Raw genomic sequence first — 26,234 nt, 5'->3', positions numbered from 1 at the left:
ATCACCAAACCTTCTTTTGCTCCTGTCTTAATCCATGTGTACTACAAGTATCTTTCTAATTTACTCATTTCTTACATCCCAATGATAAGATTTTAGTGTTCTCTTAGGCACATCTTGTCAGCTATCAATCCATTTCTCACCATTAACTCAGAATACTCTTCCAGCATGGTATCTCTGATCATGTAACACTTCTGCCTAGAAATCTTTATAATTTTCCATCATCCTCAATATGGTACCTGCTATGAACTGTTTTTTGTTATTCTGTTCTGCCTATCACCCTAAGCCCATTCATTCTGAACAGCAAGATAAGGCACACAGAATCTCTCTCTCTCTCTCTTTTTTTTTTTTACCTCATGTACTTTGCTTTTGCATTTCCTTTTGGAATCCTTTATTTCTTTCCCTTTTCTTGGTTAACTCCAATTCATCTTTCAGGTCATGGTTCTCAAGTGTGGGTTACCGGTTTATCCTTATGCATTTCTTTTTTCTCTCCCACTGTTATGAAGGCATAATTCACAAAGAATCTTATAACTGAAAGTTGGTACCCTGTCTTAGTCTGTTTTCTGTTGCTATAACAGAATACCTGAGATTGAATAATTTATGAGGAAAAAATGTTTATTTGGAGCCACAGTTCTGAAGGCTGTAAAATCCAAGGTCAGTTGTAACAACCTCCTCTTGGGATAATTAATATAGTCCTATGATAATGAGAATTCATTCACCAGAGTGAGTGGCATTTATCCATTCTTAAAAATTTCATCTCATAACCCAAACACTTCTCAATTGGCCTCACCTCTAAACCCTTCCATTTTGAGAAATTAAGGATCAACATGAACTTTAGTGGGGAAAACATTATTCAAACCATAGCATACCTTTTGACCAACATCTTCCCATTTCCCCCACCTCCCAGTCTCTGATAACTATTGTTTTAGTCTCTGCTTCTGTGAGTTTGAGTTTCTGAGATTCCATTTAAGTCACACTATGCAGAATTTTCTTCCTCTGCCTAGCTTATTTCACTTGGTATAACGTTCTTTCTCCAGGTTCATCTATGGTGTTGTAAATGACAAGATTATCTTCTTTGTACGTCTGAATGATACATGATACATATATAAGTGTATGTGTGTGTGTATGTATTATATATATATATATATATCAGGTATCATATATCATATATTTTATATATATATATATATATAATGTATTTATCCATTCATCTCTTGATGGACATTTAAGTTATTTCCATATTTTAGCTCTTGTGAGTAATACTGCAACGAACATGACTCTCTCTCAGCATAGTCAACAAAAGCAAAAATAAAAAAGTGAGACTGTATCAAACTAAAAAGATCTGCACAACAAAGGAAACAATCTAAAAAAATGAAAATACCACATGCGGAATGGAAGAAAATATTTACAAATCATATAGGTGATAAGGGATCCAAAATATATAAGAAATGCAACAATATAACAATGCAAACTAAAAGAAATAACCTGATGTAAAACTGGGCAAAAGACCTTAATAGACATTTTGCCAAAGAGTATATCCAAATAGTTGACAATTACGTGAAAAGGTGCTAAACATGTGAATCATCAGGAAAACTCCAACAATAACTCCAGTGAGATGTTACCTCACATGGGTCCTCAGTGAGGTTGAAAGTGTGACCAAAAGGAATCCTGACACACTTTTGTGGTGTACAATGGTAGAGCTATTGTGGAAACTAGTATAGGGGCTGCTTAAAAATTCATTATAGACCTACAGTGTTCAGGATTCAACAAATCCTATTTCTGTGTACATATCATAAGGAACTGAAATTGGGGTCTTGAAGAGATGTTCTTATGCACTTTAGCTCTCAGATCTACACTTCACATAATATGCTCATTTACCTCTCCGTTGGGTTACCAGATTCAATAAATGCAGGATGCCCATTAAATTTGAATTTCAGGGAAACAAGGAATGATTTTCAGTTTTAGCATGCCCAAACATCTTATCCTCTCCTATTAGACTGTGCTTACTGGGGCCAGGTGTCACTATTCCTTCTGGACACCTCACATGCCTTACTCACTGCTGAGTAAATGAATATACCATGCAATGCAGCCCAGGTGTGGGTTCATTATTTGCATGTTAGGTGCTGATGTGTTCCTGATCTATCATTTTGATACTATTCTCATCATGAAGCATGTTCTTTTAGTTTCATTGTCTGTCTCTCATGTGTGTTTTAAAGCAAACAGAGATCTTAGAAATTGACTGCCTGCACCACCATTGGCTTTCCCATAAATGTCTCAAAATGCCCAGGTTTGGAATCCTCATCCTGTCAGAATAGAGTGTAAACTCCAATCACAATTTTCATTGTAAAAACAAAAGAGAAGCAAGAATATAACTTTGGCAATTTGACTCCCTTTCCCCTTTTTGTTCAGTTTGAAAGGCTTCTGTTCTCTCCAATACCCATGTTTTCTGTTCTTGCCTGGCAAAGACATAATTTAATCTCTAAGGTTTATTTGCCAAAAGAATCATTAGATGTGGATAAGATCCAGGGTTTGAGTTTTTATTAATTTGGGATGCATGTTCATCTGAGAATAAAAGTGTAGTCATAGGAAACTTCAAAATGAAGCTGCAACCAAAGGAGAATTCATGGACATTTCCAATCCATGAACCTATCAGCTTCCCTTGGCCCAATGAAAGTGTTTCTTGTGCAGATTACGAATGGAACAGAAGGAAACAGGTTTCAAAGGTAAATTCTTCATGCTCCGAGTCACTCAATACTTTCTGTCTAGAGAAAAATTGGAGAACAGGAAAATGCCAAGGGGTCTGACTGCTTCGTCCTATACCGCGATCGACTGTGCTTCTTCAGCGGTCTGGTTTAACAAATAAAATGCTGGGTTCTTTCCAAGTTAGGACAAAACACCTTATTATGGTTTTCCATATATTGTTCTCAAGGCAAGTACCAAGGTGATTATGGCCTGGGATGTTTGGTCAATGAGATGAATCAAAACCTTATTTTTTTTCCTTCCTGTTTTGGTTATCCAAAATAGGAACAGATTTTAGCCTTTGGGTGCTTGTATGATGTACACAAGTCTGAGACCAAAAAAAAAAAAAAAAAAAAAAAAATCTACAAGAAAGATCTGCTCCAACCATGTTTCCCAGGGGATTAAACACATTAAAATCAAGAGGCGCTCTCATTGTAGGATTTAATTGAACTATTTCTCAGTAGCTGGTATTTAGTTTGCTTTATTTATATTTAATGTAGCTGCGAGTAGGGAGACTGTGAACTGGGTCTCTGGGCTAATTATGCTGACGTGTTTAGGATGAAACTCTGGGGCTTTGAATAGCAGAGTTTCCGCCGTCAGGTCAGCGCAGGGTTATTGAGTTTCTAAGGTTGAGGATGGGCCCGGTTAGTGCGCGTGCCTCCAGAACAGGAAAAGAAAATTGCACCTGGAGGCGACAGGAAGAGTCAAGAGTAATTTGCCATGAGAGAGCAAAATGAAATCCTGCAGGAGGTCGGGTTTGCTTTCGCCAGGAGGTGTCGCTGTTGTCAACACACATTCCCGGAGATGGAGGGACGATGAGAGGAGGTGGCCGGCATCCTTTGACAGCAAGAGGAGAGAAATAAATTCTGGTTTTTCCCTTCCCACCTCCCTCCCTTGCTGCAATTTGTATCACCTGTGTATGTTACAGTAACAGGTGTGTTAAAACTTGATCATGACATCGCGAAGACAAGTTCAGTGGTGAAGGATGGAGAGCGATTTGCATTGTCCTGTGGGTCACTCACCCACTTACACTTGAAAAAGGAACTTCACTTTATTCTTTTTTTGAAGTAATGGTTCTAAACTCATGAAATTTTAACATCAGGAAGTTGCAAGGAACCGAACCCTTGGCATCTCTCCATTCCTGCATAAGTCAGTAAAATTCCTGAAGATTATACCCAACAGGCAGAGTGGATGGACCTCGGAGTCTACACTCTGGGCTATTATTTCAGTTTTAAAATTAACACTGGAAACTTCTGAGTCATTCTTATTTTCCCTCCAAAGTCAGAGAGTGGGGACTGAGATTCTGCCACTATGTAATCCAGCTCTGTACTCTTCTTTGGCAAGTTATTTGCTGTGCCAAAGTCTCAGTTTCCTCACAGAAAGGTGAGGGTGGTAATGCTACTTACTCTTATAAGATTACGGAGAAGATTAATATGCACCAAGCACCCAAAACAATGCCTGGCAGACAGTTCAATGAGGATCAACTTTACCAGTGACTATTAGTATTGTCTTCTGGACAGTAGAGAGGCCATAGTGGGACTTGAAGGTCACATTGTCCTTCAACTTTCCCAACTTGCCCATTACTATTCCTTATGCCTTCATTTTCCTTTACATCCCCATATCTGGTCTGTTCTCCATTTGAGTTGGTGGGTTTTTTAAAAAATTTTTTTTAATTTTTTTGTTGTAGATGGACCCAATATCTTTATTTTATGTGGTGCTAAGGATTGAACCCAGTGCCTCACATGTGTGGGGCAAGTGCTCTGCCGCTAAGCTACAGCCCCAGCCCTGAGTTAAGTGTTTTATAAAACCTATTGATGATACTTCCTGAGATGATTGTTGGAAGATGTTTTAATTTATTTTTCTCTTTCTCCTCTCTACCTGTCCAAATTATTCACTCCCCTCAAACTCCAGATCAACATCCACCTCCCACGTATAACCTTCCTCATCTTTCTTTGGCCAAATTTCTGCAGCACTCAGAGATTGCATTCTACAAACCTGATTGCTGTCGTTACTGTTTCTTCCACCCTTGCGGTGTTAGGTATGTAATCTCCACTTCCTCAAATAGATTCTTTGTTGTTGTTTCTTAAGGGTGAAAAGGACATTTGCGTCTTCCTTCTCTTCCCTGTCGCATCCAGCTTAGTTCCGAGAACGTAGGAAGGATGGAGTGCGTTTTTGTCACTGGTTGATTTATTGAGAGTTCAGAATGTCAGGGAAACGTGTTGAGACAAACACAAGCAAGTAATTTTGAAACTAAGTAAGACGAAGGAATTCAGTGGGGACTCAGGGTGGAAGGAGGAGAAGGAAGACTTTGAGAGGAGTCACAGAGACCAGGTCTGACAATTTAAAACTGGGAGAAAAATGAGTGCCGGGGTACAGTTACAATTGATGGACAAAGGCAGTGGCCTCGCATGAAAGTGGCAGTGCGTTCTCTAGGACATAGCGCTGGAGACTGCTTTGGAGTTTTTCGCTCTATCAGTAACTGGTTGTGTGACCTTATGAAAACTACGTCGTCACCTCCCTGGACCCAAGTTTCTTTCATTGTGAAACAAGAAGCTTGGATTAGATGACATCTAATGCCACATCTGACAGTGTGTTTCTAAGATGGGAATGGGAGGCAATTTTAGACACAGAAGAGTTGGGTGCCAGGTATTCCTTTCTTCTCCCCCAGAGTGTAAGGAAATAGTATGCGGTGAAGCCCTGACCCTGTTCTGTCACTGACTCACTCTGACCCACTCAATTAATCATCCAAGGGCTGGTGGAGCCCTGGGATGTGTCAGGCAATGACATATGTGCACGATGAAATGGACACGTCCCTTCCTCTGAGAATTTGCAATCCAGTGGGGGAATACAGGCACAGAAACGTAAAGCTGCAACTGGTGTCGGGTGCTAGGAAAGACGCGGATGTGCGGCATGAGAGGGATCCAACTTGGACTGGAGTCTGAGAAAATTTCTGAGTGGAAATTATCCAGGTGAATGACAAGCAGAGGGAAAGAATATATGTGCACAGATTCTCTGGTGGGAGAGAAAAATGGCAAGTTTGAAAAATAGAAGAGTGCTGCTAGAGCAGAGAGAATGAAAGAGGAGTGAGTTAGGTGATGTGGGAGGGATGGGGGTCAGATTTCGGGAGATATTGTAAGAAATGACAAGAACCTTGTTTTTTATTCTAAGAACAGTAAGAAGCCCTGAGTGGGCGCATGGGCCATCAGCATGGTGATGAGTGGATGCCAGGGAGCGAGGCTATCCGGGAGGAGCACGTAGGAATCCAGGTGAGGCGAGGAACCATAGCTGGGTCTAGAGAGGTAATGGTGGAAATAGTAGCATTTCAGGTTCTCATTTCCTCATCTGCAAAGAGAAGGGCTGAATCAAACATTGGGGTCCTTTTTGCAATGTCTGTGGCTTGATAGAATGGAAATACTTTGGAAGACAGTGTGACACTGTGTGAAAATATGAGTGGCATTTGCCAAGCCAATGTGTGCAGATGGGAATTTCACCCCTGACCTTCTTTGGGTGTGGGGTCTTTTTCTGGATTTGGGGGATCTCTCAGATTCCTCTCACATGACATTCACGACACGGCGGAGACACAGCTCCAACCTATCTGTGGAACTTCCAGCAACTGCTCTTTAAAATTTGTACTTGGAGTCAAATTAGAGCCCAGGATGAGGAATTATTTAAATTTTCCTCTGGCAACCACCCTCCCTTTTTTCTTTTGGCTTTGGTTTTATGTGTACAGGAAGCTCTAGACACAACAAAACAAACAGCTTCATCTACTCATTTCACCGCCGGCTCCACTGGAAGAAATGATGAGAACACTTTGGAAACATTTTCCCTCAGGAAGCATAAATCCCATGAAAATCTCGAGAATTTTATATCAGAACTTAAGCTTCCTGATATAACAAGAAGAAGGGCAATCTACTGTAAATTTTACTGCTTTCCCCTGACCATAAAAAGATATGGTTATTGCAGAAAATTTGGAAAAAATGCAGAAAACTATAAAAAGAAAATTAAGATTACTCATAATCTCATTACCTAGAGATAAATAGGTGAACATTTTCACTGATTTATGACTAATTGTTTTGTACCAATATCAATATGTATGGAAGTATATTTGACATATAAGTATATATTCCCTTCTTGCACTGCGGGGGCATAAGGGTTATTATTTAGTCTGCATATGGACTGCTGGTTCAAATTTACTACTTTAGGTTACATTCAAGAAGTTCCTACTGTTCTAAACCTCAGTTTTCTCACCTCTAAAATAGACATCCTAATAACACTAACCTCTAGGACACTGTCAGAACTACATGAGATCAAATATGTGAAACACGTGAACAGCTCCTGGCACCAATACTTTAATTTGCACAAATAAAACATAGATTGTTTTTGTTGTAATATTTTGCTTTATAGTTCCTGTGATCTTAGGTGTCCTTTTATTCTCTCTCACTTTCAGTTTGTCCTGTGATTTTGAAGGCACAGATTCTCTTTTTTGTACTGGTGGCTGTCTTTGGGTTTTATTTTAAAGTTTTGCTTCATCCATGTTTACTTGATCATTGAAGTCAAGCATGGTATATGGTGACCTTCTCCCTCCATGAAAGAAGTAGACTGTCTTTTGGGGAAAAGAATATCTAGATCCTGGGGACTCTTCAGGATATCTGGCCTACTATGTGAACACATATTCAGAATTTTTGTAACAGGTAGATTATTTATCCTATGGCAAGATGAGGAAACAAGTCTCCGAGAGGTTCAGTAACTTATCCCTGATCACTTTGTTTTAAGGTGTAGGATTAGGAGTCAAACCCAGTTCTTTCTGACTCCATATCTTTTTATGCCTGGCTCATTTCCTTACTATCAAATGGTCCTTGGGGTCCTTTGTTGTAAACTTGTAGGGTCACAAACTCACCAGTTTCTGTCTCGGTCCTTCCTGTCTCTTCTGGGTTCTGCTCCCATTTCCTAGAGCAGTTGGGGAGAGTCATCCAGACACCTCCTGATTCTCGTTATGTTCTTGGATTCAAAGCAAGAACCATGAGGGTAAAAAACATGATCTTTGTCCTTAAGTAGACTTTGGATGAAGTAATATCAAAATATGTAAAGTAATTAGAGAAGAATACAAAACCGTAAAGAATTAGAGTGAAAATATATTAAGCAAATTATCAACTTATGAAAGTTCAACGCAAGGGGAGAAAGGCATTGGGCACAATTTCCAGTGAAATTTTATCTCTACCCCCATCTTTTACTTCATCTGAAATGATATAATTATAATTGAGAATTGGGGATTCAAAGGCATTATTAGAGCTAAATGGTAATGCAAAAGAAACTTCTGCAGGGGTCCTTGGCTGTTTGATGTAAATGTAAAACAGATTCTGCTAAAATAATAAATGTCAAATATAAAATCCATTGTTTCCAATTACTGCCACTTCACAGACTTTAACTACCTAATTTAGCCAAAGCATGAGGGGAAAATATTTTGCGCTTGAAAATGTAAATTAAAACATTTTCCAATGCAGCCACAATGCCGAATTACTGAGCTTGGCAGACCCCCACTCCATCTCCTATGGTCCATTACCCTGGCCCAGCGCCCTGGAGCTTATCGGGGCTGCAAGACATTCTTTGCTTCAGACTCTGCTTCTTTGATAAGGGTTATCACTTTGCTAGATGGAGAAAGCTCAGATGCGCCAATTTGGGGCTTTCACTAGAAATTCATGACAAGGTAAGGGGCATGCTGATGGCTTTTTTTTTTCAGAGTTAGTTTTCTCTTTACTAAACAAATTGAAATACACGATCTGCATGAAACTTTTGCAGACTTTCCTGGGAGTAAAAACACAATTATTATTATTTTTTGCTTGTTCAGGCTCCCTCTTGATTTTAGGTTCTTTGTGCTGCATGGCTCAGAAAACAGGCAGGTTGATCTACGCTGCAGGGAGTTGACAAGAGGAGTTTGGAGCAGGATCAACTTAAAGACATGGCATGCTCTGGCCTCCTGCATTAAGAGTTCTGTGGGCTCATGGTTTCTCCCTGCCCAGGTCCCACTGTTTCGCTTCTGCTGTCCTCAGAGCTTCCCAGACTTCCCAGGAGGTCCTGAGTTTCTTCTTCCTTGTGTGGCCTGCCTGTGCTATGGGTTTGCCTTATCTTGGGGGTTTTGGAGCTGTGTGATAAGAGGCAAATCACGTGCCTGACTGGCGCTTGATGCCTAGGTATCTACTATCATGAATTATTATATGATAATTCCTCTCTCTCATCACCTAGGTTTTTGGGAAAGCAATTTTCAAAGTTATTTTCTAATTTTGAGATGCTTTAGTCTATTCTTTTTTTTTCCCTTTCTTTCTTTTCCTCTTTGATTTTACTGCTCATTGATGTGATCTCCTGCATGGAGAGAGACTTGTGTTTAGGGCCAGATGCTGAAATGATCCATGAAAGCTGTGATGCCAAGTGTCCCCTTAGGATCAGCACAGAAACACCCCTTGGGCACATATGTAAATAAACCCTCATGCTCCACACAAACTTACCGTGGATACTGGACCTCTTGTGTTCCTTCCAGGATAACTCTGTCTACCTATTCCACTTCTAGGGAATGTTCTTTTCCTCACCTTGATCATATGGTGAGGATGGAAACAGACATGCTTTCATCATTCCTATGGATGTGACCCCCAATGTTTGGTACAGGGTAAGGAGTCTGTGTTAGGCCCATGGTAGCATTTTTCAGACTCTGGAAACTTGGGGTGGGATAAAGTGAGATGAAATGCCTGATCACGTTGGTGGCCATATTTCCTGACAGGTGGAGGAAGAGTGACAGGATTCAGCATGTGCGGAGAGAAGCAGAGATAAGAGATCAAGAAGAAGGGGCTGACACCTCTGCCGTGCCTGATTCCGCTCTCTCTGAAGCCAAATGCACCTAGAACTTCCTGTGGTTAATAGGTTCCTAGGTACCACTTTGTCGAAAGCTGGTTCAAATAGGAGTTGTGTCACTTGCAGCCAGTATTGTCATCTATTTCTTTATAATAAATTACCACAAAACCAAGTGGCCTAGGATGACAATACACAATTACTATCTCTTAGCTTTTTTGGGTCAGGAATTCAGGAGCCACTTGATGAGGTGCTCCAGCCACCTGAAAGATCAGCCAGGAATGGAGGATCTGATTTCAGGGTGTCTTGGACACATGGGAATGAGTTGGGACTGGCTAATGGTAAGGGTCTTCAGTGCCTCCTGCCCCAGAGACCTCTTCTTAGAGCTCGATGTGCCCTGTCATCATGGTGGAGGACTTCCACTGGATTAAGGGATCCAGGAGAACAAGGCAGATGACACAAATGTGACTCATGCTCCAGCCTGCAAAGTGACACACCACTGCATCTTCAGTATTCGATTGTTCATGCAGATCAACCCTGATTTAATGCGGGAATAGAAATACACGAGGGTGTGAATGCCAAATGGTGAAGACTCCAAGAGGCCATCTTGGAAGCTAGCCACAGTAGAACCAACGAAGTCCTGACCGGTACACTAGGGGAACAGATTTCGTTTCTCAAAGTTGGGTTTTATATCATATAGGTATTCTGATCACACTGATCATCAACATTTGTTCTCAAGCTAACTGGCGTAATCACTTATATTTTGGAGTTTAAATTCACATATTTCTCTCTTGTTTTGCCACCATAGAATGTGAATTCATGAGTGGATAATTTCCTTTTGCCTAAATAAATTTCTTCTTGGTCTAGGTTCCTTACTAGTTGGGTACATGTAGAAGTGGGGATGAGATCATGACATAAAGCAGCCAAAAAATAAATTGCCAAAACAGTTTCTTTGACTATCTAAGTTCTGTCTTCTTCTCAGTTCAGAGGTAGATTTAGAAGAGGCGAAAGGGAATTAAAATATCTGGCATTTAGATATAGTTTGCTATATACAAATTGTGTGATGTCAGTCATGTCACTTAACCTTGATGAGTCGCTGTCCTCATGTTTTAAAAACAAGGCTCAACAATTTCATCTTGCAGTGAGGGTATGAGGACTCTATAATGTAATGCTTTATAAACTACAGGCAGTCCCTGGTTTAGGATGGCTCAGTTTAACAGTTTCTTGATTTTATTTATTTATTTATTTATTTATTTATTTTAAGATGAACTGTGTCTCATTTGAAAGACCAAACAACCTTTATTAGACCACATGACACAAGTATTTTTGGAACTGTAAACTCAAAATTAACTATCTCAAGCAAGGAGGGTTAATGTTACTTCTGACTATTATTTGTCCTTGTCATAAACTGAAGCAGGACTTCCCTGGGTCCTGAAATGGGAGTTGCGTGGCCACTTAGATAGATGACAAAGTTGCTTTGTGTTATAATATATAATGTTTAGTTATAGGTACAAAGACACAAATCCTTCAGTTTCTTGATTTTATAATGGCTATGAAATCAATGCTTTTTCAGTAGGAACTATTCTTCAGTTTTGATTTTTGATCTTTTCCTGGCCTGGCCAAATGCTGAACTATACCCTTGTGATGCTGGGAAGCCAGAGTGGGCCACGGCGGCTCCCAGCGAGCTGCCTGATCACAAGACCAAACAACCCAAATTCTATGGTGCTCCATGATGCTGAGCTATGACATTTGGTAGGCTGTGTGTATTAAATGTACTTTGATTTTATGATATTTTCCACTTATGAAGGCTTTGTTGGCATGTAATCCTACCATAATTCGAGGAGCACTTGTATCGGTCACTATTTGTTTGTTTGGAAAGGTATCACGGTATTGCTTTGGGAATCAGAAACTAGGTTTGGGTCTTAGTTTTGGCTCCTGCAGTCCTGTGTTCTTTTGAGTCGTTATTTATCCACTTTGGTTGGTTTAATAATAATTATTCAGATTTCATGCAGATATCTTTAGATTATTTTCTTAATATCTATTGTAAAGGGGTTGGGATGAAATATATTGTATTCTATATATCAAAGTCAACATGAGTAAGTGATTTATGTAATGAATGAACATTTATGGAGGCCAAGGATATGTCCGTTGTGAGCTGAGTGCTTTAGATACATTGGAAAACAAGATGGACAACATCCTTACCTTCTTAGAGCTTAGGGGAGAATCTAACAGATAGGCAAGAAATTATAAAGCCATGTGATAAATAGTGTGGAGAGAAAGGTTGGTGCTCTGGAAGTCCATAGGAATGATTCTTAACCAAGACTTTAGGGTTACAGCAGAATTTCATGAGGGACAAAGTGAGACCTGAAAGTTGAGTTGGAATTACTTAGGTTAAGGGAGGTGGGAGAGGGTTTGGGGAAAGAGTTCCTCAGGTGGAAGACAGAGCCTTGGTAAAGAATGAGAGGTAAGAGAACAATAAGGACAGGCAGAAATTTGTTCAATGTGCCAAGAGCCAAGAGGCAGAGAGGCAGAGCAGCCAGCTGTGAACTAGAAAGATGAAGAGATTCTTGTAAGTATAGTAAGGCTTTGCCCTGGATTTTATCTTGAGGCCAATGGGGATTCCCTGAAGGATTATAAGGCAAGAGAGAGAGAGAAAATCAGATTTACATTTGAGAAAGATTGGCCACTGAGTATTTCTCAATGGGGCTGCTATTGGCATTTTGGTTGGAGCAGTTCTTTATCGAGGAGATCGATCATTTTAAATACATAAGGTCGAATATATCTATCCTCCCTCACCACCAAAGACATCCCTGTCCTAATTCCTGGCACCTACAACACTGCATGCTATGTGGCAAAAGGGACCTAATAGACAGAATTAAAGTTATGGACCTTGAATTAGGGAGGTTGTTCTGTATTTCCCTGATCTGGTGTGCCCAATCTAATCACATGGGGGACAGCAAGAAAGAAGAGTTAGAAAAAAACATAGAAGAAGAGAAGTCAAAAGACACAAGACAAGAAAAGGATTCAATCAACCCTTACTACCTCAAAGGTGATGGGAGCCATGAACCAAGAAGCAAAGGAGGTCCCTAGGGGTTGAGAAAGATCCTGCTCACAGCCAGCAAGGGAACTGAAACCTCAGTCTACAGTTACACAGTGCAGGATTCTGCCAACAACCGAATGTGCTTCCAAGGGGACTCTCCCTTGGGATTCCAGTTAAGGAGTGCAGTGCTCTGAAACCTGAATTTTTGTGCAGTTAGGATGCTGTCAGACTTCTGACCTACAGAACTGAGATAATAAGCAAATGTGGTTTTAAGTTCTGAAATTTGTGGTACTTTGTTATCACGGCAATGGGAAATTAATACCCTTGGCCTGTCACTATCCCTGATTCCTGCCCCTTCATGCCAACAACCCCCACTTCCACCCCAGTTACTGTGACAGCCTCCTGTGCCCTCTCACACATATCTGCTGGCGAGCATAGGGGAGGGGTGCAGTTGAGACAGTGTCCTCCTGGTTGAACCACTGCCATGGAGACTTCTGGATAGGAAGAGCCCTGGTTAGAAGGAAGAGGAACCAGTTAGGAGGCGAGGGATAAAGTGGCCTGGAGGAACACAGTGGTGGTGAGAATAGAGAAGGGAATGAACCTGCGAGATAATTAGGAGGCCGAATCAGCTGGACTTGTCAGTGGTACTGAATAGGGTAGGGGTCGGTGATCCTCTCTGTCCCCTTTCTTCTCTGCTGCTCCCTCCACCCCTCCACTCCCCCCCCCATCACTACATAGTTCCAAGAGCAAACAGTGCTTTTTCCAGAACCTAACTTCCCCTTCAGTGAGCAAAAGCACCACATTCTCAAAATCAAATTCTCAAAATCACTGCCCATTTGTACCAGGCTCAGCCCAAGAAGGGAAATGCCTGCAGAACTATTGGAATCCCCAAAGGGCCCCTTGTGGCCTAATTCACCCAGTTGGTGAAACAGTCATTACTCGAACAGCTCTCGGCCATTTGTACACCACAAACGATGATAGGAAATGAAGAGATTTTATACTTTCTAACACAAGTAAGTCAACAGATCCAAATGGCTGGAGTGAAGTTTGAACCAGCTAAGCCTATCGAGCTAAGCCTCTGCCATTGGAGAACATTTCACCCTAGCAAGCTTTGCATTCACAGTCCTGCATCACATTTCCATCAGTGATGGACCACGGGCCACCTTATATGATGAGGGTCCCAATATTACAGTGGAGCTGAGAAACTACATTGTAACATTGTAGCACAATACATGACTCACAGTTTCATGGTATGCAGGTTAAACAAACCTGCAAGTTGCCAGTTAGAAGTATAGCTCATACAATCATGTACAGTGTCTAATACTCGATAATAAATGACTATGTTGCTGGTTTAGTATTTACTCTGCTTTCTATTGTTAGAGTGCAGTCCTACTTATAAAAGAAGTTTATTGTGAAACAGTACACCTCGTTACACCAGTAGCCACCTCATCCATCTTGTGTTTACTGTGTCTCTTGATTGCATCGGGAGGCCAGAGAGAGTGATTGACCTGTGCCGTCTGGGCTTGTGTAAGGGCACTCTCCAACGTTCACACAAAGACGAAATCACCTAATGTCACATTTCCCAGAATGCATCCTGTGGCTGAACTTTGTCCAAATGGGCTTCTGCCCCTGTTTATGCTCATGTAGACAACTCCTTCTACTAACTACCTTCTACATGAAATTCTCACCACGGTGTTTTATATATATATATATATATATATATATATATATATATATATATGCTGTGGACCAGGCTATATGGGCAAAAACCAAACAGACTCCATTTTGCCCTGAGATTCCACGTCATGTAGGAAATGCTTATCTTCAAATGTTTGAAATTTTTTCTCATGTAAGAAAAGCCCCACCTCCGTACCCATCAACAGTTGCTTAGCATAGCATGTTTGGCAACACAAAATGGCAATTCTTATACAATGTGAAGTGTTCTCTCTTTGGTTCCCGTTTTCTTCTTGGACAATGTACCCTGTCAGAGATTGTCTAGACGTTAGTAACCATTCTTTAACTTGTACTCAACTAGGGACTTTTGGGCCCACTCCTTTTTCTGCTTATGATTTTAGATCTCATGACGTTTGTTTATGGTTTTGAATCATAGCAACAGCCACTTATACTTTCATATGTTTTTGGACTATAAAAGGTGTACTCAAACCCCAGGAGTGGGGTCGAAGGGTGTAGACTCGCAGTCTACCCCTTGGCCTGGCAGCTGGTGGATCCAGACTGCCAACTGGTGAAGAAAGTTAGTCACTTGCTTTTAAGTTCGACTCGGTGATTTATTGCAATCCCTCCTTAGCAATATTGGACTGGGCTCTTGTGGAGGTAGGGCATGCAACAGAGTGATTTCAAACTGAGTTTGCTCTTACTTCACATATCATAGCCCATTCACTTCCACCCCTAATCTGGCCTCTGCTGACTTCCCTTGCTTAGTAACTGGGAGGACCACAGGGCATAATTAGCCCAATATCTTGAGAACATGAATACACAACCAGTTACCCAAGACTCATTCGTCACAAGTGTTGTGGGAACATTTTAGAGTTGGTTTTAGGTGGAAAAGTAAAATTCCCCTGGCATTTCCATTTTTCCTACATTCCTGAACACAAGCCACAGGGACATGAATGAGGCATCAAGTCAAGCAAGAATGACTCAACCTAATTTGTCAGTTGCTTCAGACATTCTGAACTTTTTTGTGCTATTTCACGCGGGCATTGGTGAATCTCACAGGTTTTCTTGGTTTTGGTGCTTTCAGGTGACATGTTCAGTGCGTAATATTAAAGCTAACTGGTGAGGTGTAATTCCTGTGAAGGTGCTGTCTATCAAAGTCTGAATAAAGGTTGCCACCCTATCGTAGCTGGCCATGGTACTGGGTACTTTGGCTCAAGATCCGATCAAGCAAAGCTTTCCTCACTTTCCGCTCTTGATTAAAGTTCATTTAAGTGGAGTCAGTTCTGTTTCTTACAAACCAGGGACCAGGACAGGTGTTTCTGGGTGTGCTCCCAACTTAACTAACTTGGGAATTGCTTTCCGCTCCAGGAGACCCTAGGAACCAAGAAAAAGCCACCTAGAAACCAAGAAAGCCAAGGACATAAAAAACAGATCTCACTGTCAAACTCTCTTGGTGCCATTTTTCTGATGCTGACTCTGTCTCAGGACTTTCCTGATTTTATAATTGTAGCTATTTATTTGATCTTGGATGGGCAAATTGGCTTGGGAGATAAGGGATGTGCTATGTCAAGATGCTCTAACTTTGGTTGGCAATTATCTTCTGAACATTTAGGAATGGTGACAGCCGTCTCTCCATTTTTGAATATATTCCTGGCATTGTCAAACCTTCCATCACAGCAGAGGTGGGAGACGGGCCTTATAGGAGATGAGATAGCTAATAAAAGTATAGAGTTGGGATTTTTTTCTATATAAAAGAAAATCCATAAGTGACAAAATATCTCAGCAAGTCATTTTTCCTCCCGAATGTCTCGTGTGGTGCGTGTGCTTGGCACATGCACAAATTAGGTTTACAGATTCTGTAAAGCAATTCATCCTGCCCTGAATCTAATGCCAGTAATTTTTCAAGGAAGTCAGCAAAATGTGGCCTGAGAAGGAAAATGCTGTCATTATCAAAAAAAAAAAAAAAAAAAAAAAACAACCCACGAAAAAAACCTCTGTTGTTTTTATTCAATCTGCTATTGAACTGTGACTAAAACATTTACTCTTAACCTTTAATTTTTAATTTTGTCGTATTCTTCCTTCAAAATGAGGTTGAGTTCTAAGTCCTTGTACCCTAACATCGTGCTGTATAGTTATATAAGGGGTTTGTTTCAGCAAAAATGATTACTGGTATCTGTAATAGAATTGTAATAACTCAATACTGTTTTATAAATTTTTGATTCACTCTGCATTTTTTATTTGACAGCTTGCCAAGTTCCAGTTTTTATCTGATCATCTTTGCATCAATAATACATGAGGCAGAGATCTTCTGAAAAGCGGATACTTCCCCCCCCCTCACCGAATGCTTTGCTTTTGCCAGCAAAAATATTGATTTGGATTTAATAATCTGTAGTCCGTTTGGTTTGATCACACTTAGCGGGAAACCCTAAAAAGAGCCACGGCCACATATCCGCCAACATGGAATCAATTGCGCTTCTCTAATAAATGCAATCATTGAACACCTGATCCATACTATTGCTTGTTACGTGTAATTGATTAAAGGTTTGACACCGTTGAGATTCAAATGGCCCCGGGTTTCTCTATTCAGATCCTCTCAACCAAAAAATGATAATTAGAACGATGCCATAGAAAGATGATGTTTCTGATTGTAATTTCTCATCACCTCCGTCAACAGACATTACAGAATTGTAACAGTGCTGCTGATCTCAGTCTTGCTTCCAGCTGTTCCCGTTAAAGACGACTGCGAGAGTAACAGGCCCATCCTATAACCTGCCTCCAGCATGGTTATAAATAATCAGCGTCAAGAAAATGAACAGACCGGGAACTGGGAAGGTCCTCCACCGGTACATCTTCATCCTCTGTCCTATTTTCCATCTGGGTGGAATGTAATCAATGACATCTTTTAACATTCAGCATTCCCATCTGAAACAAATGGCAGAATGCTGGTAAGCAAGAGAATTGCTAACCCAACAGCTGTACAACAATTAAATCAGAATTTCTGGGGGTACGAAGTGGGCGTGGGTATTTTTTCCAAATCTCCCCAGATCATTTCAATGTGCAGCTCAGGTTGAGACTTTGGGCTCCGTTGGAAAGCTTGCTACTCTCAGCATCTCATGCGGCTGGCTGCCAGCATCATGGGCTTGTTAGAAAGGTCGAAACCTCCGGACCCCCTCCTAGGTCTACCAAATCAGAATCTGCATTTTGGCAGCCTCCTCCCCAGATGATTTGTAAGCACCTTAAAATTTGAGGAGCACCGGCTACTGATATAGAAAACTCTTTTGAGTTAGGCAAGCCAATCATTAACAGATTGGCAGCTTCCTGTGTTCCGAGAGGAAGTGGGATGGCATGTAGCAGTGGGCTTTGCTGTCAGGAAGTCCTAGGTTTGTTCCCTGCTCGTCCCAGCCGTGAGCTGTGGAACTTTGGGTACATCTGTCACCATGGTTTGATATTGTTTGTTTCCCTGAAGGTTCATGTGCTGGGAGCTTGGTCCTCATGTGGCAGTGGGAGGTGAAGCACCTTTAAGAGGTGGAGACTAGTGGAAGGTCCTTAGGTCACTGGGAGTGTGCCCTTGAAGGGAACTGTGGGAACTTAGCCTCTCTGGCTTCCAGGCTCACCCATGGGCTCTCTTCCTTATGCACAAACTCCCATCATGATGTGATACAGCCAAGGGCCCTCACCAGTGCCCAGCTGGTACCAGTACCATGCCCTTGAAATTCCAAAACCATGAGCTACATAATCCTCTTTTCTTAATAAAGTTAGCCTGCCTCAGGTATTTTGTTCATAAAAAATTGATATGTACCTTCAAACTTTAGTGACTCATCTGTTATGATACTAATACCCATATACCTTCCTGTAACTATTGTGAAAATCAATCAAAAGATTGCATATAAAGTGCTTCAGGTAAATTCCAGATGTACTGGAAGCAAACAATAGGTTTTAGTGATTAATACTAATATTCATATTAAAGTTGCTGTCTTTAGAGACCTCAATGATAGCTCTCACGTTCAAATGCAGGCAATAATTCCTTTTTATTTATCTGTTTACCATGAAATCCAACTGAAACTCCCATTGAAGTGAACCCTAATGTCTACTTTACACTTTCAGCTCGCATAGGATCCCATTCATCACTTATAGGAGGGACAACAGGAAGGTTAATGGATGCTTAGGAAATCAGTGCCGTGGTGATCTCAATAACAATGCTTTCCCAGCTCCCCAGTCTGGGTGACTTGAGCTTAATTTTCTTTGGAAGCCACTTGTCATTGTGTGTAAAAGGACTCACCAAGCTGGCTTCCATGTGGGCCTAACTCTGTTCACCTAATTCTGGCCTGATTTGGAAAGCTCTCTTGGCTTTCTCCCACCAAATCCAAACAGGGATGGAAGATTTTATTAAAATGACTCGGGCCCAGCCTGCTCTGTGCTCTGAAACATTGATAGGAGCCAAAAATGTCCCCTGGTGTCCATAGAAACATTGTTCTTATTTTTCAAAATTAATCTAGCTGAATTTGCAAGGCTGCGTCGTCTCCATCAGAGTTCAGACAGCCAGGACAAAGAGCTGTTTTGATGTTCCCAGCTGGGAACCCTGCCCTCAGCAAATACAGTTGATATAAATAAATGGTCTCTTGCCTGCCTACATTCATGCCCATCTGTTTGGAGGGCATGGTGCCCAATCAAAAGTTGCCTAGACGCTCGCCACGGGCACCGGTGCCAAGGAACGACGATTTCGTGGCAGCCTGCCTAAGGCTGTGAGTGCCATCTTTTCAGTCGTGGGTTCTCATTCTGGACCAGAATGGGAGCCCTGGCACTGCGTGCTTCTTTCCTGTTGATCACACCTGTTGACAAGGCTGTGCCAAGCCAGAAGAAGAGTGAGAGAAAGAAAACTGCTGGGTAGGAGCATCTTTGGGCTCCCAGGGCCTAACGAGCTCACTTAAAACAGATTCTAATTAAGTAGAGAAGATCTCAGCCCGTGGATGTTCTGACGGGGCACAAGACTTGCGGGGGAGAGTCAGACTCACTTGACTTTATCGCAGGGGTGGAGGGCAAGCTGCTCCCTGCTGGCAACTCTGTCCCAGCTAATATAAGAGAGAGAATAGACGTCTTCAATGACATCAGGAGCCAAATAGACCAAGTGGAATGAATCATGCTCAGCCCAGTGCAGTGTCCCCGGGCTCCCAATTTTCACCCACCTACTGACAACAATAAGGCCTGATGTGCACAAGTCACAGGATATAAAATCTAGGGGTTGATGGTACTTTGTGTTGTCGGAGCTTGAGAGAGGAAATGAGGCCAGTTCAGAAGAAAGCACAATGGGGGGACATTTTTATGCTGATAAAGGTGAGAAGTTCCCTCAAGTTTGTTGAGCACAATCAGAAATAAAATCCCATCACCAGGAGACCAGGAGGGCATCCTCCTAGAAAAAGGTAGTAAATTCCTAACCCCTGGACACACTGCAGACCCCTAAAGGATTAAAAACAGTGGTCCCAGCAATGGAACACTGTGGAGACAGGGAGGGTACAATCTTTATGGATAAGCAATTCAGGCATTCTCCCTTGTCCTGTGGAGGGGAAATACGATAAGAAACCGCTGGCTGACAACATCAAAGCAAAGTACCTATTTATACTCAAAAGGGCATTTTGTTAGTCCAACATTTGCTTTTGATCCTAAATTTGCTCTGTTTTATTTAACTCCGCTTAATCTGTCAGCTAGACTTATTGTTAAATCTTAGTGGAAGGCTGGACGGTGGCTTCCCAAGAGGTTTATGTGCTAATCCCTGACACTTGGGAACATGGATGTATGGTTTACATGACAACAGAGACTGCAGCTGAGATTAAGTACTTTGAGGTAGGGAGATTGTCCTGGGTTATGAGGCTGTTCCTGATAAAATCATGAGGGCCCCATCAGAGTAGAAGGCAGTGTGAGGAGGGAGGCAGAAAGTGAGTGATGTGCTGGGAAAATGGAAGAAGGGGCCAGAAGCCAAGGAATACCAGTGGCCAGTAGAAGCTGACGAGGCAAAGAATTGGATACTTGCCTCAGAACTTGCAGAAGGATCCAGACCTGTTGATACCTTGACTTTACCCAAGTGAGACTGGGTAAAGTTTGTAGGGTCCCTAACCCTAACCCTGCAGAATTTAAGGGAACAAATGCGTTTTGTTTTGAGTCTCTAAGTGTGTGATAATTTATTATAGCCACAACAGGAAACTAATAAAATCCATATTGTTATGTAGCAGACACAAAGTGGTCCAACATGGAAGAACACTGAGGTTGCAGAGTTTGGAGCAATATTGACCATTGCCTGCTGTGATCAAATCAACTACAGTTGACTCTGGGACAATGCAAGGGGGGTTGGGACAATGACCCCATTCACACACTATTGAAAATATGAATATAACTTGTCTCCCCCCAAACTCAAGAGCCTGCTATTGGCCAGAAGCCTTACTCATAACATAAGAGTTGATTAACACATTTTGTATGTACAAAGTGTAAAAGTATTTGAGAATCTCAAGGGGTCACTTTTTACTGTCATATGCAATTTACTGGAGAGTTGAGTGTCCCACACGAAGATGATTAGCGTCACATGGCATTTCAAGTGGATACTCACAAGCTTAAGTTCACAGCAATAGCAACAGCAGGTGGCTGCACAATTTTTACAGCAGTAAAGGATGCACTACAGCTCATTTTGTGCAGTTAATTTAATACTGCATGTTTGCCTTGGTTTCTATTTCTCTTAAGTGCAAATGGTGCCATGTATAGTCTGGGTCTGTGTTTGTGTGCATAAGTATTGATAAGTTTAACATTTAAAAAATAGGTTTGGGCAATATTTTTTTCCATTCAAAAGGATTCACTAGATTATTATATACATAAATCTTATGCCTTCATGACATACCTTTTTTCTTATTTTTTTGACATTTTTTAAGTTACAGGATTTATTTGTAATGTTTTTTCCTAATTGTCTCATCTCCCAAAAATAGATAAAAATCCATATAAAAGCGAACCCTTGCAGTTCAAACTCATATTGTTTGAGGACCAACTGGAATTGAGTTAGTTGCTTTTCCCCTCTAACTCATTGGCAAGTTTATTTTCCCCCTTTTGTTTGCTTGAGTCAAAAACATCATTAAAATGCTTTTGATTTTGTTTTTCCTTATTGTCTCTGTGCAGGAATAAGTTTCTCTTTTTTAAAAGAGTTCCCTCTCATTCTCATCATTAAACTTGCAATGTTCAGCCTGTCAGGTCAGAATGCCACTGAAATGATTTCAACACAGGTAATGTCATTTCAAATGGCAAGCATTCCGTTCCCAAAGGTAGGGAATCATTTGAGAGCAGCCATTCAGGTTAAGTTCAACTAACTTTAACGTATCCCTACCAGGAGCTGGGTACCATTGGGCATGCCAAGGTTGCCATTTGGAATAGCTCCTCAAGCAAGTCAGTGGATTAACTGAGAAACTGTGGGACACACACACACAGTGTGAAATTGCTGTTATTGTTACAAGTTAATACCTTATTCCTCTCAGCAACTAACCTAACTTTGTCAGGCAGCTGCTGTCGCTGAATGTTATCAGCCTGTGCCTGTCCACATAGCTGTCCATCATTCCATCTCTGCAGCTGGATTATTCATCATTTGTTTTCTTGCTTGGAGCCCTGATCTGCAGAAAGCAGACACTAGGACAAATTTAGACTTGACCTGTAGTTAAATTAAGCTTTGGCCAGGTTTAATACTCTATTACTAAAATTTACCTCTTCTGCTTTTATTTTTTCTTCAGTGCAACATAACACACACACACACACACACATACACACACACACACACACACACACACACACCAAATAAATATTAAGTCTATATAATAAGGATAAATTAACAACATAGGCTTTCTCCCAGTCTAACCCATGTACTCCAAAGTGACAAATACCCAACAGAAAAGAAGAACTGTTAACTATTTCACTTTTCTGTCAAATAAATATTTTTAACAAATCATTAAGTTTAAGAAACTGAGAATTTGTCAGTTCTTATATTGTTTTCTGTTGACCAAAGTTAAATGACATCTTTTCCAAATTGGTTGTGTTTTATCCATGTTTTCTATCATTTGATCTGTTTTAACATGTATTTCAAGTACTTGGCATACTGAAAAAAGAATCACCCTGAACATGTCTTCATCTAATAGGTGAACTTTATTCTGCTACAGCTTTCTTTTAACAATAACAGTAAATATAAATATTTTTATTGGAGAGTCCTTTCCTCAAAGCTATTTTTATTTTTTGCTTGCAACCTGAGTTAGTGATAATTCAATCTCCTATTATGATGATAGCCTCAATATTTGAGATGCCTATCAGAGTGAAATGAAAACATTTCTGTAGAATTCAATAGACCGGAGAAGAAAATAGTCAAAATACTATTCATTCAGTCACTTATCAACAAACATTTATTGAGTACTTAGTTGCCCTGCTATGCTATAATTTTTTTTATTCTCTCCCTTCCTCTTTCTCTTAAAATAGCCAGTGGTACTTCAGAAACTGAAAATTGAAGATGAATAAAATACAGTTCTATCTTTATGAATTTAGAACTTAATAAGCACTAACAATATTGTGCCACTAGTTCTTTACGGAAGGGTGCAGGAGGTACAGTTGAGGCACGGGGGAGGAGAGCCCATCTGTGCAGGGGAGCATTAGGGTAGGTAGGCTTCGTGGAGGAGGTATCATGTGAATATGTCCCCCCAAAATTCACATTGAAATCGATTGCCACTGCGGTATTGGGAAGTAGAGCTTTTAAGAGGTGACAGGTTGTTAAGAGAGATTAATGCCTCCTCTCCTTTTCCCCCCCTCTTATAATGAAAATGGGTTGTCACAAAGCCAGTCCAGTCTTGGCAGAGTAGATTTCCTCTTCCATGTGGGCCTCTTTGCCCTCTTTGATTTTCCACCAGGTTGGGTTGATGCACTAGACCTTCATCAGATACAGTTGCCTGAGCTTGGACCATGAGCCAAGATAAGCAGTCCCTTATAAATCACCCAGTCTTGGGTATTCTATTAGAGCAACAGAAAAAGGACAGTGATTCCAAGTGAACAGGATTGGGCAGATTAATTTTCTTTCTCTATGCAACAAATCATCACAAACTTAGTAGTTTAACACAATCAGTTTTTATTATTTTGTGGTTTCCACAAGTCAGGAATCTGGGCCCGGGCTAGCTGGGTTCTCTGTTCAAGGTCACACAAGGGTACACTCCACATGTAAAGTGGGCTGTATTCTCATCTGAAGGTCTGACTGGGGAAAAAAATCTACTTCCACATTCATTCAGGTGGTTGATGGCTTTTGCTTCCTTGTGGTTGTGTGCCTCAGACTTTTGCTGGCTATCAGGTGAGGCAATTCTTTGGATCCTAGAAGCTGTCCATAACTCTTAGCCATTGATCCCCAACATGACCTCTGACTTTATCAAGTCAGCAAGGAGAGTCTCCAGTCCACCAACATGGAGACTTATTCCACAGAACAAAATCATGGAAGTGATATCACATCACCTTTGACACATTCTATTTATCAGAAGCAAATAACAGTTCTCACCTGGACCCACAGGGAGAGAATTACACAGAGAAGAAGCACCAGGATGAAGGATCCATTGGAGTTCACCCTAAGGTCTGTCCACCACTTGGAATGATAAGAAAAATAGGAGGAAGAAGCAGATAAATAAGAGAAGATGTAAGGAATAAACAAGGGTCCTATGTACTGATAAAAGATGGGGGAGTAAAGGAAGATGGACTCAAGGCAAGACTGGGCAATTAAGAATCATTGCTAATGTTTATATAATGCCCATTCCAAGCCAGAGTATGTATAAAATCATTTAATTCTTAAATTCCCCATGTAGTGGACATTACCACCTTGAATAGATGAAGAAAAAGAGTTCAATGCAGGTAACTTGATGAAGATCACGGAGCTTGTAAATGGTAGATTCAAATTGCTTGGCTACTGAGTCTGCCCTGAACTGTTATGCCGTACTATTCCTGGAAAGTCTTGAGGTCTTCAAGGAGCAGATTATGAAGGATCTTTTGAAGGGATTTGAATGTGGAGGCAATGAGGAAGCTCTAGAGAGGTTTGAATCTCAGGCTGACACACTGCCAGCAACATGGAGGGTGCCAGGGGCCCAAGGACATTGGTGTAGATGAGAGGAGTTACTGGGTGTGTTCAGGGGATAAAGGGTTGGGCGGGGGGAGAAAGTGGATGTGACATATTTAAAAATGTGTATAATCTGAACCAGTGACTGATTGTGAGGGCTGAGAGTCAATGGTGAAACTGAGGAAGAGGGATGTATGGAGGATAATTTCTAGGTCCCTGGTCTCCATGATTTGGTGAGCACTGGAGCAGGAGACTCATCCATTAAGCTCCCAGTTGCTGGAGGGCAAGGGCCACATTCTGCTCATGGCTGCATCCTTTGGGCCTGGAACAGTGCCTTGCTCATAGTTACCAAAGCAAACTCTAGAACTTGTTCCACCTTTGTTCTTGTAACTGTACCCAACCTCTCGTTCCTGCCCTCCCCAGTCTCCAGGAACCACTCGTCTTCTCTCCGCTTCCAAGATGTTGTTTAGATTCCACGTGTGCGTGAGGTCACATGGTGTTTGTCTTTCTGTGTCTGGCTTATTCTATTACATAGTCAGAGAACAATAGTTAATGGATATTTCAAAAATATAATGCACTCCCTGCCAAGATGTCAGTGAACCTGTCAACTGCAGGACACCAGAAGCAGGACTCCACCCGCTGAAACCTTATCCCTGCCTTTGATGTCCTCTCCCTCAAATAAAGAACCAGAGCCATTTTCTAGTTATTCAGCTCCTAGGTGGACTGGAGGGCCTATCAGGAGCTCCCCTTTTTTGAACCTAATTTCTGACTCTATCTCTTATTTCTTTACTAATTATTTCAGACTTTCATTTTCTCAGGTGGCTGCTTATCACCTTCTGAATAGGAAACGACTCTGGCAGGGTGCTGGCTGCCCCAGTATATGAGGCAAAGCACAATAAAGTCACTTGACCAAGTTCAGACAGCTAGTATTAGGGTCAGGATTTCAATTCTCTCCAGAGTTCATGCACTTAGCCAGCATAATATGTCACATTAAAATAAATAAATAAAAGGTACTAGCTGGGCTCATGCCTGTAATCCCTATTCTTCAGGAGGCTGAGGCAGGAGAATCACAAATAAGAGGCCAGCCTGGGCAACATAGTGAGACTCTCATCTCAAAGGAAAAAAAATGAAAAAGGTTCTAAATAATATATTTAAATGCTATTGTGTGAGTTTACTTCAATGGGGCGGCTATGAAAAAATGTGATAAATTTAGCAAGTGTTAATGACCTTTGTATGAATGTCCATTATCCCATTTAGGAAACTGTATTTTAAGGGTATATCCTCTCTCCCTACTCCTGAGACCCTTGAGCAAAAGGGTTGGGTTTTGGATGAGACATTTCCACTATGTCTTGTTCAGTGTCCTCGATGACTGCAAATCACTTTTTATTTTAACTGTATAATCTGTACTTTTCTAACAGCTTTCACCAACTCACCTCCTTTGATAATGATGTCAAGGTGAAAAGATAAAGGTGGTAGGTGCTGTTATTTCCATTTTATCTCTAGGAACATAGAGGTAGAGGAGAATGACCAAATTGAATCAGAAAAGCTCAGTTGAGAGACTTATTAATAATTCTCCTTCATTATCATAACTTTAATATATCTTTAGACTATTTGCTGTGTGCCTGGAGTAAGGGGTGGGAGACCTGTGGAAATGCCAGGCTGTAGGTTGATACATTCAACATAATGGCAGTCATTCTTTGCCATCATTTTCTTTAGAACCATGTCAGGGAAACAACGAGGACATGAGAATATAAGGAACAATAAAAAACTAAAAAGGACAGGAAAGTAAAACAATTGACGTTAGGCGACGGCTTCATTGATAAATTAAATGGACATCACGTAGTGTAGTCTAGG

At 41.1% G+C, this 26,234-nt stretch overlaps 1 long non-coding RNA gene across 1 annotated transcript; it reads left to right on the top strand.

Moving 5' to 3' along the window:
* Positions 1-5,565: 5,565 nt before the first annotated feature.
* LOC308658936 lies at positions 5,566-16,938 on the top strand. The gene is made up of 3 exons (XR_014024259.1): positions 5,566-5,705; positions 5,910-6,002; positions 16,533-16,938. It is a non-coding gene; the product is annotated as an uncharacterized lncRNA (long non-coding RNA).
* Positions 16,939-26,234: the final 9,296 nt, after the last annotated feature.

Source organism: Spermophilus citellus (assembly GCF_964194105.1).
Source record: "Spermophilus citellus genome assembly, chromosome: 10".
In the NCBI taxonomy this organism is placed as follows: Eukaryota; Metazoa; Chordata; class Mammalia; order Rodentia; family Sciuridae; genus Spermophilus; species Spermophilus citellus.
The sequence above is the reverse complement of the archived record's forward strand: the minus strand, read 5'-3'. Positions and strand labels throughout refer to the sequence as shown.